The sequence below is a fragment of the Erpetoichthys calabaricus genome, chromosome 8, assembly GCF_900747795.2.
Source record: "Erpetoichthys calabaricus chromosome 8, fErpCal1.3, whole genome shotgun sequence".
NCBI lineage: Eukaryota > Metazoa > Chordata > Cladistia > Polypteriformes > Polypteridae > Erpetoichthys > Erpetoichthys calabaricus.
In genome coordinates this window covers 29,689,473-29,706,615 of record NC_041401.2, presented here as the reverse complement: position 1 = coordinate 29,706,615, position 17,143 = coordinate 29,689,473, and positions in this window count along the sequence as shown.

Sequence of the window (17,143 nt, the reverse complement as noted above, 5' to 3'; positions counted from 1 at the left end):
ACTGACAAGCCTGCATCTAATCTAAGCCTTGTCTATACGGGATAGACAGTAATGCTGCTTTCCACCAGTGCCAGAACAGTTTTACTTCCACTAATTTCTGTTCCCATGTAACTACCTATTAAAATTTAGAGCCTGCTTGTTTCCTGCTCCTTATGCGGAACCTGAGCTAACAGTAAAGTAAGTTTGTGGTGTCACTGTGGACATTATTCACACCTTGTTGTAATGCGGACACTAAAACTGTATTGTTACTTTGGGTATGATTTTTAATTTAATTTTTTAATACTTCATTCGCCACATAAAATTTCTTGTATTAGGAATTGGTTATTTTTTACATACCCCAAGTTACTCTCCAAAGAGTTTCGGGGTAAGAGCGCAGGGTCAGCTATTTGCACAGCACCCCTGGAGCAATTGCAGGTTAAGAGCCTTGCTCAAGGGCCCAGAAGAGTGTGAGTGCTTATTGCAACCCTATATAAACAGTATGTACAGACAGATAGATACTGTATGTGAAGGGCATAATAGATAGATAGACAGATAGATAGATAGACAGATAGATAGATAGATAGATAGATAGATAGATAGATAGATAGATAGATAGATAGATAGATAGATAGATAGATAGATAGATAGATAGATAGATAGATAGATAGATAGATAGATAGAAACTAAAAAAATAAATACATATTGTCACACGTGTATAATGGAAACAACTTACAGGCTTAAATAATTGTAATTATCTGCCAGACCAGGGGTTGGCGCTGTCACCTAACACTTTCGCCCTTTCCTCCTCTGCAGAACTACAGAAGGAAATCCTGCCTGATGGCATCACTTCTGGTTCTGGCTCTCCTGACCTCACTTCCTGTCCCGACTGTATATAACCACCATCTTGCCTCAGTGTGAATAGTTCTGTTTTGAACTCCATCTGGAAAGACAGTATATAACTTCTTTTTGCTAATTTATTTTCAACTATATGGGTTGGAGACCCCAAACCTTTATCTTTGTGTTTGTGATTCTATAAATATTATTAAAAATAAAATACGTATAAGAATTACTAAAAAGAAAGAAAACTTCTGAATTGGCTAAAGATAAAAAGAGCAGTCACAGTTGCAGCAGGGCATTATACAAGCATATTGCTGTTGGTATAAAGGAGCCCCCGTAGTGTTTGTTGACACATTTCTGCTGAATAATTCGATGGCTGAAAGTCCTCAGTTTTATGGCGTCAGAGAGAGGATGTGCAGCATTGTTTGTAATGGCACTCAGTTTTGTTTTAATTCTTGCCTTCACTACTACATCTAGGAGGTCCAGAATATGTCCCATAACTGAGCTTGCCCTTTTAATCAGCTTGTTGTTTCTGTGGGTCTCTCTTGAAGTGATGTGACAAGCCCAGCAAACTAAAGAATAAAAATTACACTGGCCATCACAGAGCCATCACAGAATTATAGAACATGTAAAGCATGTCATTACCCAGATTAAAGGAACGTAGTGTATACTAAGGAAAAGTCTGCTCTGCCCTGTCCTATATAGTTCCACTGTGTTTCAAGACCAGTTGAACGTGTCATTAATGTGAACACCCATATATAACCTCTACATCCACTCCCTGAATATTGACTGTACATGGAAGCTTTTTGGTGCAACGAAAGTCAATAACCAGTTCTTTGTTTTTTTTCGGGGATGTTGAGTTGCAGACGATTCTCCTTGTACCAAGAAACAAAGTTCTCCACTGACTTCTATTTTCTGTCTAATCCCCTTTGTTAATACACCCCAATACTGCAGAATCTTCGGAGAATTTCTGCAAGTGACATGACCTGGTGTTGTATTTATAGTTGGTGGTGCACAAAGTGAAGAGGAAAGGAGACACATCCACATTAAAGACAGAGTTTTTTAGCCTCACAAAGTGCAGTCTGCCTGACAGATAGTCCATTACCCAGGGTGCCAAAGGCTCATCCACCTGCATATTTCTGAGGCTACCCCTTAACAGGCATGGCTGGTTGGTATTGACTGCACTGGAAGAATCACACAACGTAATCTGCCCAGTGATGGCAGCTGTGACCAAAGGTGAATAAGCCTTGTGAAGCACATATACAAGGGACGTTCAAAAAGTTTCTGCACTTTTTTTTAACTCTGTTTATTAAGAATTTCAAAAACAAATGACATCGCTTTTCTACATAGTCACCTTCCTTTGTGATGCAATTTTCCCAGCATTGTACCAACTTTTTAATGCCCAATTACTACTCCTTCCACCTTCACCGTTTCCAACGAAAATATAAAAGTGTGGAAACTTTTTGAAATGTCTCTCGTATAATTGCATCTTTCAATCCAACCTTCGCCTGATAGATAAACTGCAGTTGGTTCAAGAGGTCTTTCACAAAAGGGTAGTCCAGGACAAGACTCTCAAAGGACTTCAAGGTATGAAACATAAGTGCCACTGGTCTAAAGTCTTTAGGTGAAGTGGTGCCTTCCTTCTTTGCATTTGGAACAACAATGGATGTTTTCCAGAGCAGCAGCACTTTTTCCAGCCTTTCTGACAGTCCCAACAGGTAGCAGAGGACACCACAGTTGATAAGCACAAGAATGACTGCACAGCTTTTCTTGCTTGTAGCCTCCACAGTTGTCTTCTCATTTGGTCATCAGTTATGGTCAGCCCATCCTAATAGTCAGGGGTGGACTCATTACTGACCATGAAGTGGTAGTTGTTACTGCAGTAGATATGGTGTAGGGGGATTTGATCAATGGAAGAAGGAGGCAGTGGGTGGAAAAACTAAAAAAAATTGGTTTAGGCCATTAGCTTTGTTTACATTCCCCCCTAAACTTCTTCAGTCCAGTAATTATATCCAGTTGATCCTCTCTCCTCTCTCTTTTTCTTTCCCTTAAAATAGATAGCTGAAGGATCAGACTCTCTGTAGTTTTAATATTTGACATGGCAGACTATTCTCAGTTGGCTATCAAGCAGAACTCTTAACTTTGGCACTGCATACTCTGTCTTTGTCTCTGTCTGGCGTTCATAATCTGAGATGCTTTTTCGGCGGTTTTTGTGGTTATCCACATACTTGTTGCATTCTCTCGTATAACATCGTTGTTCTTGTGTAGTGCTTATATTACGTTTCGGTGACTAGTTTTTCCGTGGTTCCCTCAGAACACCTATGTGGGACCCAAACAATGTTTCAAGCCCAAGAGTTCCCCTCTCTCCTAAATTAGAGGAGTAGCCAAAAAAAGTAACACATAATAAGCTCATAGTGTTTGTAAAATTCCCTTAATATTTTATTAAAAAATATAATATAAAAATATAAATGAAATACTTGAAATGAAATACCGCTATGCATTCATACTGAAATAAAATGTGTAAATGGCATGAATCAACTGGCTTACCCATCGTACCTTTGTAGCAACTGGTAGTTTTTCAAAATGGAGGAGAAAAGGCAAGAGAAAAAAGGAAACAATTGTCCCAGAATATAGAACAACTGTTCTGAAAATCAAGAACACAAGAACACAAAGTAGGGCATTCAAGTGGAATTTTTTTGTTCATCAGTACTTTATTATTGTAGCTAAACTGACATCTAATTAGACAGCTCCATTAGTTATTTAACATTTGCTAATGTTTTGCTAGTTACCATTAGCTAGCTACTATTGTGACTTTGTCAGTCGCTAACATTTGGTTTTGTGTCCCTCATGATTCAAAACGTGTATTGGAATATTAAAATCAGGTGTATTAAATTAAGCTGGTAATCTCGATTGGCAGGAGCGTATAGAACGACATTTGTGCCAAAATGAAATAAATGAAAGGTAATTATGAAATAATTATATGAAAAAGTGCAATGATATATAAATGAGTCATTAAATTTTGAAAAACTATAACAGATGTATTTGAAAAATTGATTGACTGACAACAACACCAGCTTGAAAAGAGACCTTTTGAAATAACTAATAAGCTATTTTGAAATGTGCCATCCAGAAATCCCACTATGAAATATAAACAGCCTTTTACAATAAGGATTTTTTAAATAAAACTTGAAAAGGTCAAATTAAAGGTACATTACTTGAAATTAATAAAATTCTAATGTAGGACAGTTTAGGTGGATTGGCGATTCTAAATTGGCCCTAGTGTGTGCTTGGTGTGTGTGTGTGTTTGTTTGTGTCCTGCGGTGGGTTGGCACCCTGCCCGGGATTGGTTCCTGCCTTGTGCCCTGTGTTGGCTGGGATTGGCTCCAGCAGACCCTCGTGACCCTGTGTTTGGATCCATCCATCCATCCATCCATCCATCCATCCATCCATTCATCCTCTTCCGCTTATCTGAGGTCGGGTCGCGGGGGCAGCAGCTTGAGCAGAGTTGCCCAGACTTCCCTCTCCCCGGCCACTTCTTCTAGCTTTTCCAGGAGAATCCCAAGGCATTCCCAGGCCAGCCGAGAGACGTAGTCCCTCCAGCGTGTCCTGGGTCTTCCCCGGGGCCTCCTCCCACTTAGACATGCCCGGAACACCTCACCAGGGAGGCATCCAGTAGGCATCCTGATCAGATGCCCGAGCCACCTCATCTGACTCCTCTCGATGTGGAGGAGCAGCGGCTCTACCCTGAGCCCCTCCCGGATGACTGAGCTTCTCACTCTATCTTTAAGGGAAAGCCCAGACACCCTGCGGAGGAAACTCATTTCAGCCGCTTATATTCGCGATCTCGTTCTTTCGGTCACTACCCATAAGTCATGACCATAGGTGAGGGTAGGACCATAGATCGACTGGTAAATTGAGAGCTTGGCCTTGCGGCTCAGCTCCTTTTTCACCACGACAGACCGATGCAGCGCCCGCATTACTGTGGATGCCGCACCAATCTGCCTGTCAATCTCACGCTCCATTCTTCCCTCACTCATGAACAATACCCCAAGATACTTGAACTCCTCCACTTGGGGCAGGATCTCGCTCCCAACCCTGAGAGGGTACTCCACCCTTTTCCGGCTGAGGACCATGGTCTTGGATTTGGAGGTGCTGATTCCCATCCCAGCCGCTTCACACTCGGCTGCGAACTGATTCAGAGAGAGCTGAAGTTCACGGCCTGATGAAGCAAACAGGACAACATCATCTGCAAAAAGCAGTGACCCAATCCTGAGTCCACCAAACCGGACCCCCTCAACGCCCTGGCTGCGCCTAGAAATTCTGTCCATAAAAGTTATGAACAGAATCGGTGACAAAGGGCAGCCCTGGTGGTGTCCAACTCTCACTGGAAACGGGTTTGACTTACTGCCGGCAATGCGGACCAAGCTCTGGCACCGATTGTACAAGGACCGAACAGCCCTTATCAGGGGGTCCGGTACCCCATACTCTCGGAGCACCCCCCACAGGATTCCCCGAGGGACACGGTCGAACGCCTTTTCCAAGTCCACAAAACACATGTAGACTGTTTGGGCAAACTCTCATGCACCCCCAAGAACCCTGCTAAGGGTGTAGAGCTGGTCCACTGTTCTGCGACCAGGACGAAAACCACACTGTTCCTCCTGAATCTGAGGCTCGACTATCCGATGAACCCTCCTCTCCAGGGCCCCCAAATAGACTTTTCCAGGGAGGCTGAGGAGTGTGATCCCTCTGTAGTTGGAACACACCCTCCGATCCCCTTTCTTAAAGAGGGGGACCACCACCCCGGTCTGCCAATCCAGAGGCACTGTCCCTGATGTCCTTGCGATGTTGCAGAGGCGTGTCAACCAAGACAGTCCTACAACATCCAGAGCCTTAAGGAACTCCAGGCGTATCTCATCCACCCCCGGGGCCCTGCCACCAAGGAGTTTTTTGACCACCTCGGTGACCTCAGTCCCAGAGATGGGGGAGCCCACCTCTGAGTCCCCAGACTCTGCTTCCTCATTGGAAGGCATGTTAGTGGGATTAAGGAGGTCTTCGAAGTACTCGCCACACCGACCCACAACGTCCCGAGTCGAGGTCAGCAGCGCACCATCCCCACCATATACAGTGTTGACACTGCACTGCTTCTCCTTCCTGAGACGCCGGATGGTGGACCAGAATCTCCTCGAAGCCGTCCGAAAGTCGTTCTCCATGGCCTCCCCAAACTCCTCCCACGCCCGAGTTTTTGCCTCAGCAACCACCAAAGCCGCTTTCCGCTTGGCCTGCCGGTACCTATCAGCTGCCTCCAGTGTCCCACAGGACAAAAGGGTCCTGTAGGACTCCTTCTTCAGCTTGACTGCATCCCTCACCGCTGGTGTCCACCAACGGGTTCGGATTCAGCGGGTTGGAAAATGGATGGATGGATGGATGGACTTCATAATAACTAGCAGTATTAGCATTTCATATTATCAAATATTGTGTCCTATTTAACACAGGGGTAATTCTACCATCATGGCATTCTGGATGCTCACCAAGCGGTCCAGTTCATCTTTGCCTTTTTGTCTTGCTTCCCACCCCTCCATTGAAAAGATCTAGTGTCCACAAGCCAAAATTACAAAGGGGGAGCCCACCACCAGCTAGATGAAATGATGGATTGCCCACACAGCCAAATCACCAAGGGGGACAAACTTGATGAAATGATCAAATACACACATGCTGAAATCCCCGGAGGGGGAACTCTTCCTCACCTCATTTATGAAATCATTAAGTGTCCACACAACAAAATTAAGAAGGGGTACACATATCAAATGACTAACACCAAGTAGTCTGTGACTGGCTGCAATAAAGTCAAGCAGGTTTGATTTTCTCTTTAACCAATGAATGCCAAACCAGAAGTCAAATGCATAAAATGAGAGTGTTTTGGACTTTCACACAGGGGTTGGGAGTCTTTTTACCAATTGCTCAATTAAACAATGGAGAATCCACATCTTTAAAGGTTCAAGGGGAACACCCCCGACTCGTTTAAACATTGAGTATCCACACACAAAAATTATCCCTTAAAGTGGCAACGTCTCACATCTGGGTGCTGCAAAAGTAGCATCAGCTCTAAGGAGCTTAGTCACCCTATGGGGGTTTAATCCAGCCTTGACATCACACAAACAGAAGAGAGGCTTGTCTGTCTGATGTCTCTTGTTTTACCTATTTAAACAGAAACCAAAACAGGCAGAGAATACAGCTCAACTTTGCATGGTGTCAGTATCGCGCCGCCTGCATCAGGTACCATGGGAGTTTGTGGTTGGTCAGCAAGTCGGCTAACATCTGCCACGGTGCCCTCTTTCAGTTGCGAAAAGCAGATCATAGAATGGTTGAAATAGTTTACTGTCAAATAATGCAAAGAGTACGCGACATGTGTTTCGCCCTAATTCTGGGTTCATCAGGCGTACACACTCACTGCACTCCGACTTGCTGACCAACCACAAGCGTTACCTGGTAGGTAACCACCCATACAATCAGATTGTGATTCAGACTATGAATGCCGTGAATGTAATAACCGATCTACATGCTGTCAAATGAATGAACCACATGCCGTGGCGCAACGTTAGGGGCTTCGCCTCTAGCGCTGATGTCCGAGGTTCGATTCCCGAGAGGGAGTGCAGTGAGTGTGTACGCCTGATGAGCCCAGAATTAGGGCAAAACACGTGTTGCGTACTCTTTGCATTATTTGACAGTAAACTATTTCAACCATTCTATGATCTGCTTCTCGCAACTGAAAGAGGGCACCGTGGCGGATGTTAGCCGACTTGCTGACCAACCACAAGCGTTACCTGGTAGGTAACCACCCATACAATCAGATTGTGATTCAGACTACGAATGCTGTGAATATATATATATATATATATATATATATATATATATATATATATATATATATATATGATTTTCATATGTGATGTGTATTTGTGTAAATACACAGTATTTATGATTTACAATATTTGTAATAACAAGCATCAAGTGTTATCTATCTACTGAACTGAAAGCAGCTGTGTGCTGGAAATATTTCTGTGTGACCTTTACCACTCTCCACAGTAATTTACACTCCTCAGCTGAGCAGGTCCTGTACCAGGATATAATGCAGCCAGTAAGAATGGACTCCAGCGTCCACCTATAAAAATTAGTGAGAACCAATTGAGTCTGAGGAAGTAGAGGAGTTGCTGAGCAATCCTAACAAACAACTGAAAATGGTTCTGGTTATTCCAAGAAATTGAAAGCTGCTCACTTTTTCCATAGTGTCCCCTCAGATGTAGATGTCAGTGTGGCTGGCCTTCTGCTTCCTGAAGTCTACTATCAGATCCTTGGTTTTGCTAACATTAAGGGTGAGGTTGTTCTTCTGGCATCACTGAATCATAAACCTCTTCTCTGAATTTCACCTCATTATTTTTGATAGTGGCGTCATCAGCAAAATTCATGATGGAACCAGAGCTGTGTTTTGTTCAAACAGTCATAGGTGAACATTACGTAGAGAAGGAGGGCTAAGCACACTGCCCTGTGGAGTGTCTGTGTCCACATGGAGAATGTGAAACTACCAATCCACATATTCTTAGGAAGCCCTACTGTATATCCAGTTACAGAGGTTGGTGCTAAATCCTAAATGAATACATTTTGTGATTAACTTTGATGGTATTTCCCATTACTCATTGGGATTAGTACTATTAATAAACAACAAAACTTTTGTTGGGTTATTCAAAATTATATTGTTACACTGTTTATCTCTATTTAATAAACGTTGTTTAAGTTGTTACTTAATACCAATGTTTTTAGTTTCATTTGCTTTCTACTTAATTAATTTGACTTTTAACACAGGTGGCGGACAGCCAGGTCCCATGCCCAGCAGGGATGTCCCTGCTGCTTATGTTCCGGGGGAGCAGCCATGGACAGCTCAGTACCTCCCCCGGGTCGCTTGGTGGCAGACTCACGGGCCAACGGTGATTCCTCAACCTCCACAGCCTGGTTGGGGCCCGGGGTGGCCACTAGGGGGGGCTGTCTGGTTTCAACAGCCTGGCTGGACGACTCTTCAGCCCCACCTGGAAGTGCAATTAGGACCAGGTGGTCAAGCACCTGGAATGCTTCCGGGTGGGCTATAAAAAGGGCCAGCCACCACCACTCAAGGAGCCAGGGTCGGGAGGAGGAGGACTACGCTTGCGGAGGAGTGGTGGTAAAAGAAAGGATTGTTGTGTTGTGTAGGAATAGTGCTTTATGGACTGTGTATTGCCTGTGGGTCACGGGGAAGACGTGCGCCCACGGGTGAAGAAAAATAAAACGTGTCTTTAGTTTACACATGTCTCTGTGTCTATCTGTGCCGGGTCGGGTGCCTATATAGCACCTTGTTACACACAGTTTAATATAAATCAGTACAGAGATGAAAGAGATGTGTTAATGTTTTAACTTTAATTGGAACAAATATCAACTCAGCATCGTGGGTTGGAATCTTGTGGCTATTTGATAACCATGTGGAGCTGACATATTCTCCCCATGTCTGCTAGGTTTTCTTCCCACATCCCATAAATGTGCATGTTAGGTTTATTGGCAAATTTAAATGTTACGTTTGATGGTCGGTGTGTGTGTGTATTTGACTGAGCATTTTGATGCAATCCTACCCAGGGCTTTTTTCTGTCTCATTCCCAGTGATGCCAGGTCCACTATGACCCTGAACTGAACTGAACTCAAGACTGTTATATTATCATCTGGTTCAAATTATTACCTAGATATTGTCAGTGTGGAGTTTGTGTGTTTTTCTTTTGTCTGTGTGGGTTTTTGTCCATTGTGAATGCCATTATGGAGGGACTGCCATCCCAGTTGAGATTGATGGCAAAACCTTGCTTGGACAAGATTACATAATGGAAGGACGTGGTTTGTACACACACATCATGGTCGGGAGGCCATAATGGAAGGATAGAGGGAGACTGCTTCCCAGGTCTATTAATTATCCCTGTACACGGGGTGGCAGCATCCCTCTGGTGGAACTCCCATTTGTATACCCATAGGCCATATTGGGAGCTGTAGTACTGAGGGACAACCCAGTTAAGGTACTTGAATGCTGCCAGGGAAAGCTATCGCTACTTTGAGGGACTTCCACCTGGCCCGGAAGTGCTTCCAATGTGCAGTGCTGTATCACCAGAAGTACTCCCGGGTCCAGCATAAAAGAAGCCACTTCTTCTGCATCAGCAAGTCAGAGTCGGGAGGCAGTGGACAACGCTCGCAGAGGAGGAGCAGAAGGAGACGGAGGTGCTGTTTTGAATTTTATAGGGTGCTGGACTGGCTTTAACCCTCTGAAGGTAATTTTGTAAAATAAAAAACTTTTTATTTAACCCTTGAATTTGTGTCTGGGCGGCACGGTGGCGCAGTGGTAGCGCTGCTGCCTCGCAGTTAGGAGACCCGGGTTCGCTTCCCAGGTCCTCCCTGCGTGGAGTTTGCATGTTCTCCCCGTGTCTGCGTGGGTTTCCTCCGGGCGCTCCGGTTTCCTCCCACAGTCCAAAGACATGCAGGTTAGGTGGATTGGCGATTCTAAATTGGCCCTAGTGTGTGCTTGGTGTGTGGGTGTGTTTGTGTGTGTCCTGCGGTGGGTTGGCACCCTGCCCGGGATTGGTTCCTGCCTTGTGCCCTGTGTTGGCTGGGATTGGCTCCAGCAGACCCCCGTGACCCTGTGTTCGGATTCAGCGGGTTGGAAAATGGATGGATGGATGAATTTGTGTCTGGTGTTTGGAGCTCGAGGTCATCCCCTAGTGGCCTCGCCATGTACTCCAGCTCTTTTTCCAACATCACAAAGACATCCTTGTTAGCTTAGTTGGCAACATTAAAGTGGCACAGTTTGAGCGTGTGTGGGTGTGCTTGAAAGTGTGTTTTGTGATAAACTGGTGACCCTTTGAGGTTCTGTACATGATGCTGGCTGACAACGCTGTGGTCAATACGACCTTGAACTGGATTAAACAGGTTTGATCATGAATAAAAAAATGGATGAAGGCCTCAATTGCAAGTTCTGGGAATAACAAAGCTTGGAACTCAGTGTTGTGAAAAGCAAGAAAAAAGTTGTTTATCGAGGTTTCCTGCTATTAAACAAGTATGTATTGGTGCCTTTGGGTACAGGATCAGGGGACATTTTGAACCACTCAGCTAGATGCAAATATCGTTCACCTCTAAGGTAGGAAAGCAAAAAGATATACTGCATATACATGGCAAGGAGATTTTTGATCAAAATTTTTCTACCTTTTCAGCTTTTACATCCTTCATGTTATATAACAAAAGGTTAACACCCACACACTAGACATAAATACAAGCGAAATAGCTTTAAATAGATCTACACAAGATCTCTGAAGGCCATGTTTTATACATACTCTACATTTACTCAGTAGAGCATATGTGCGCTTATGTGGAGTCCATCTTTATTTTTAACAGTTGGCTGTCATAATATTAAACTACTTTAATAGATGCAAAGACTATCTTAGGAATTCCAGAGTCCTCTTCCAGTACAGTTAAGTAAGTTTTATTTATGTGTAAAAATAATACATAAGAAAAAATGTATATTTTTTAAAAGCTTTTTGTTTGTGTCTTACTTCAGTGTTTTCTTGTATAAAAGTAAAGTAATTTAAGTGCATAAGACATCATTGACATTGAAGCCTGCTTTTCCTACACTTGTGTATAAACTATTTTTTTTTCTAAAGCAAATTTGGGCGGAGTGGTGGCTCTGAGGCTAAGGATCTGCGCTGGCATCCCGAAGGTTGCCGGTTTGAATCCCCATCACTGCTAAAAGAGATCCTACTCTGCTGGGCCCTTGAGCAAGGCCCTTAACCTTCAATTGCTCCAGGGACGCTTACAATGGCTGACCCTGCACTCTGACCCCAAGGGGTATGCGAAAACTAACAAATTCCTAATACAAGAAATTGTATAAGGCGAAATAAAGAAAAAAAAAATAATTCTCAACAATGCTTCTTTACCCCTATGCCTGTTAAAAGAGAACAGTGTCTTTTTTAATAAGTGACTTAAACTTCCACAGTATGATGTTTTAAAGATGTATCCTTTCAATTTACAAAGTACTGAAATTTTAATACATATTGATAATATCTCAAGTGAAACATTAATATAGTATAAAATATATTTGCCAACTGAAATAACTGGCAACAATGAAAGATAACAGAAGGAGGAGAGGATTAAGGCACAGTTTGGCATACAAGAATATTATGTGGGTGAAGCTTGAGTGCAACAAAGAGTGTTTTAAACACGGAGTAGTTGACCTCTGCAGCTATTTTTGCAGGCGCACTCTTATTAGATTGACTCTAATTACCAAAACATCTGGGTTGGAAGCTAAGATAGAAAGCCTGTGTATGCACAACAAAGTTTAATAGGGAGAAGATATCCCTCACCCGTCATTCCCTAATGAACAGTACTTAAAAGCATTTCTGATAAGTCTTTTCAAATCAAAGCTGTTTTGTTCTTGCTTGATCTGTTTTTGCAATAATGAACGTGACTCTGTCTCTGTAAAAGCTTCAGCCACAAATGCCATTTTTTAAACTCGTGGGTATAATCTCAAATTTGCTAAGACAAACTGGATATGTGTGAAATATTAAGTATATCCTTTTCCAGGCATAGTTATCACTTTTGAGGCTTCCATGATTATGTACAGTTTACTAAAATCAAATAGCTATGAACTCACTGTCCATTTTATGAATGGCATTCCACTCACAGAGTATTGGGAAACTTGGGCCTAGCTGATGCCAGAGTCTGCCTTGGTAGCAACACTTGGAACCAACTTTGACTCCTTAAGGTCATGTTTTCTCACACACCCACTCTCACTTTCAGTATACCTGGCCAGTTTGAAGTTACCAAGTATCCAAGGAGGAGGGTTTTTAGGAAGCAGGTGGATACCCATAAATGCCAATAGGGACTCTGCTCTGTTGGGCCCTTGAGCAAGGCCCTTAACCTGCAATTGCTGAGCACTTTGAGTAGTGAGAAAAGCGCTATATATATCCAAAGAATTATTATTATTATTAAACCCCTGCAGATTTAGGGTGAACTGGCAAACAACACAGATAGTAACCAGGTTGACAATCCCTTCTAGGCTACTCAAGTTGTGAGAAAGCAGCACTAAATACAGTGGAACCTCGGGTCACGACCGTAATTCGTTCCAAAACTCTGGTCGCAACCTGATTTGTTCGTGACCCCAAGTAATTTCCCCCATTTATGGTCCCCCATTTCTGGACCGTACGAGCTGTATGTAAATATATATACGCTCACTCGCACTCTCTCTCTCTCTCTCACTCGTTTGCTCGCTCACTCGCGCTCTCTCTCTCTCGCTCTCTCGCTGCACAAGGAATGCACAGGGAGAGACTGAACACATGCGGAAATCATTTGCGCATACAAGCCAGAAGGGAAATTGGCTTGTTCGTCACCCGAGTGTGTGGTCATGAACAGATGCAAAAGTTTGGCGAACTTTTTGGTCGTAACCTGATTTGTACGTGTTCAGAGACGTTCGTGAACAGAGGTTCCACTGTATTTCCTTGCTGTGTGACCCAACATGTAACAGTCATTTTGACACACTGTGGTAGATTGGGAGAGGAGATTTAGCCACAGTTGTGTTTAAGCAGTGGAACTACTGGCATGACATTCCAGTACTGATTAAGCAATTCCAGACCTCCATTTCCATAGATGTTAGCTGTTGAGATCACAGTGGTTGTCAGACTATTAGTATTCCGTTTGTGGAAATCTTGGATCTGCTGCAAGAATTTGGCAATGTAAGAAAAGGAAGCGATCTAGAATTGAGTTCTGATGGTGGCCAGATTGAAAAGCATGTGTAGTCCAGAGTTATAGAAGATATTTCCAGTACTTGATCTGTTTTACAGTGTGCTTATTATTTTGATATATGCAAATTTGAGTCAGATTTTGCACAGATTACTGATTATCACCTGGAGTATTTTTATAGAATGCTGCACCTGACAGAGCTGCAGTTAGGTGTTAGATGACTGTTAAAGTTAGTCAGAACTGAACTTATAAAATTCATTTGTGATGGAAAACTTTTCAGGCTGAGGTTTCCTGTGCTACTTACGTGAGGTGAATCGTAAAATTACCCATTGCTTCTTTTGTTGGCTTAAAAATGGCTAGATTAAATTGCAAAGTTGTATTTTTTATACTCTTAAATAATAAATACAATTATTCACCATTTCATTAAGAATAAATGCACAACAGAGAAAGAAAGGTTGGGAGCATGCGCTTATAGCATTTTACAATTTAAAACTACCTTATGTTCTGTTTATTGTAACTAATTTTTAGTACTAAGGAATTAACCATTTTTGTGTTTTTCAAAATAAACTTATAGTGATCCTACCTCAAGAGTTGCCCTGAAAGCTTGCACACTGTAATCTTTTTAGTTAGTCAATAAAAGGTGTAATTTTGCTTGACTTCTCACTACATTCATAATGGCTAATATGGTACAACACCCTAGTACTAAAAACACTCATGATATTCATATGTTTTCTAAGATTTGTAACTCAAAATCAAGGTACACTAGCAATGTGGTATTTTAAAAATACCACAATTGGATTGTTTGTGTAGTTGTCATTTTATTTATTATTCAATACTTTCCAATTTTTGGTTCCATCAGTTACGAGAAGAAACCAGAATTCCCTGCTGACAACCACCATACTACATGCACTTCAGAAAAGGTCATCCACCAGAAGTTAAGGATGCTCAGGCCCGGCCAGTACTTGGATGAGAGACCATCTAGGAAAAGCTTGGGGTTTTGCTGTAAGAGGTGCCGGTGAAGCCAGCTGGAGCTGCTTCTTACCCTGTGGTCTTTGTGTAGATCATAGTGCCCTAGTGCAGTGATGGGGACACTGGGTTGTAATAATGGCGCCATCTTTTGGATGAGATGTAAAACTGAGGCCCTGACTCTGTGTGGTAATAAAAGATCCCTGGGTATCCTTCATAAATTGCAGGGTGAATCTCGATGTCCTGGACAAATTGCCCAGCATGGCCTGGTCATTCTGGCCCCCTAATCATCTCCTGGTTCTAAATGGTTATCTCTCTCTCTGTGTGGTGTGCTGACTGGTGCAAAAATGGCAGCCGTCACATCATCCAGGTGGATGTTACACATCAGTGGTGGTTGAAGTGGCTCCTCACTCACTAAAGCACTTTGAGTAGCAAGAACATTGCTATATAAATGCAAAGAAGTATCCATCTGAATAAAGACAGCAGGTGGGAAAACAAGCAAAATACAGCATTTAAAATTAGTGCCACATGTAATGAATGTTCTACTATAGAATTTTTGCAGTTTCAGTAGGAATACACAGGCATTCAATTTTCTTCCAGACTCTCTTGATGGAATGTCTTAAGTTTCTTTAACACAATAGACAAAAGAATCGCTGACTTTAGTGATTACAATGTGGAATTTTCTCCTTTAGCTTTGAGGAAGTCAACATACTTATCATTGTGCTACTATTTAAATAATTAATTAAACTTATATTAGAATTTGTTGTATGGTACTGTTCCAAACAGAGCAGAAATACTGAATACCCGGAATTTGATGAAGAATTAACACATGGTTTTCACCTTCCCCTCCAAGCACAGAGTGTTTAGTCTTGCTTCTGTGGCACATGCTAAACGTGTCATCATAACGGCCTTACAGACTGGACATAATCTTGACCTCAGATTCTATTATTGTCCTGTACCAATATGGCACCCAAGACATTTGTGGAATCTCCACTTTACATTGATTAAAATCCATAAAAGCAGATCAAAAAGAAATAAAAATGTCATGTGTTGTTTTTTTTTTAAATTTATTTAAATAACCAAACTCAGCCACTTGAACTGTAAATTGGCAATTGATTTCATAACATTGTAGATATATTTTTATTTAGATTTAAGATTTATGTGACATGTTTTAATTTTTAAAGATGTTCTCAAGAAGTCCCAGCTCATTAACCATATATGCAGTTTATAATGCACAGCTACAGTAATGAACACACTGAACTACTGATTTGGTGACTAGTGCACGAGTTCTGTTATATACTACAGACTCGGTGACAAGAGGCCATGTTGCATATGCAGTTAAAGTAGTTGGCTTTGGTTTTAATTTTATTAATATATTTTATAAGTACTGTAACTTGAGGAGAACAAACTGATGTGTGAATTTGTTCAAGCTGCTACATTAGAATGTCATCTAAATCATCCCCTACCAATTTAGAAAGACAAGAAACAGTTCTAATACTTATCTTTCTGCATCTGCGTTTGTGATGTTTTCTACAGACCGAGAAACAGGTGACTAGACCTTTAGAAATTGCACATATGGTGTGATATGCAGGTGACAACTTTCATATTCAGTTTGGTACGTTTTACCTTCCTTCACTGTCCAGGGAATAGTAGACACATTCAACATTTGTCTCACTCTTCTAAAGCAGGTGTAAATTACTGTATATGTATGTGAAAAGTTAATTTTTTAAAAAGACTAGAAATCCATTTGTACTGTTGTGGATTGCATTTCTTAAATAGAAAGAAATGAATCTATTATTTCTTTATAGTGTTGATCACCATTTTTACTTTGACGGTTTACTGTTGTCATTAATAAATGTGTAACAAATCCAGAAATGTTAATAAATATGCAATAAATGCACGAGTGTTCATTCGTTTCATATTAATAACTTATACACTCTTGTTCGTTTCCGTGTCCTGGCTTGCCTACCATTTCCTTTTAATAAACCTAAAAAGAATGTATTTTAGTTGATAATAGATATTTCCCTACAAGATGTTAATAAACACGTGTTCTTTAGCTACTGAATCTTTAATCTTCTACTATATAATAAAAACGTTTGTGTCTGTGTGTTTTTGTCAGATTCCCTCTGAGCAATCTCATTGGTCAGTTTGGCTTTGGTGGCTCAGTGGTAGTGATGGGGATGACACATTTTAGGGGTGTGGAGTAGGTAATCGGGAGCCCGGGATTCCCTGACATTTTTCATTTCCCGCATTCCCGGGAATGAAATTGCTGTAATTCCCAGGAAAACGGGAACAGCAAGCTCGCATATATAGTGTGTAAAAGTGTAAAAATCGATCAAGAAATAACAGAGTTAGAGTTGAAAATAATTAAGGTGGCGCCATTGCTGCAGCTTGCACTTCATCAGACAACAGCTTTGAAGGGCAACTTGAAATTGCAATGTGTCAGTCTGTCGCATCCGCATTATCTGTGCCAAGTAACTTGCCATCACAGTACGTTGACAAGAAACTGGATGCATCAGTAAAAGCTGCAATGACGGTGTTTCAGAGCAATGGCAAGCGCGGGCATTGTTTAGAA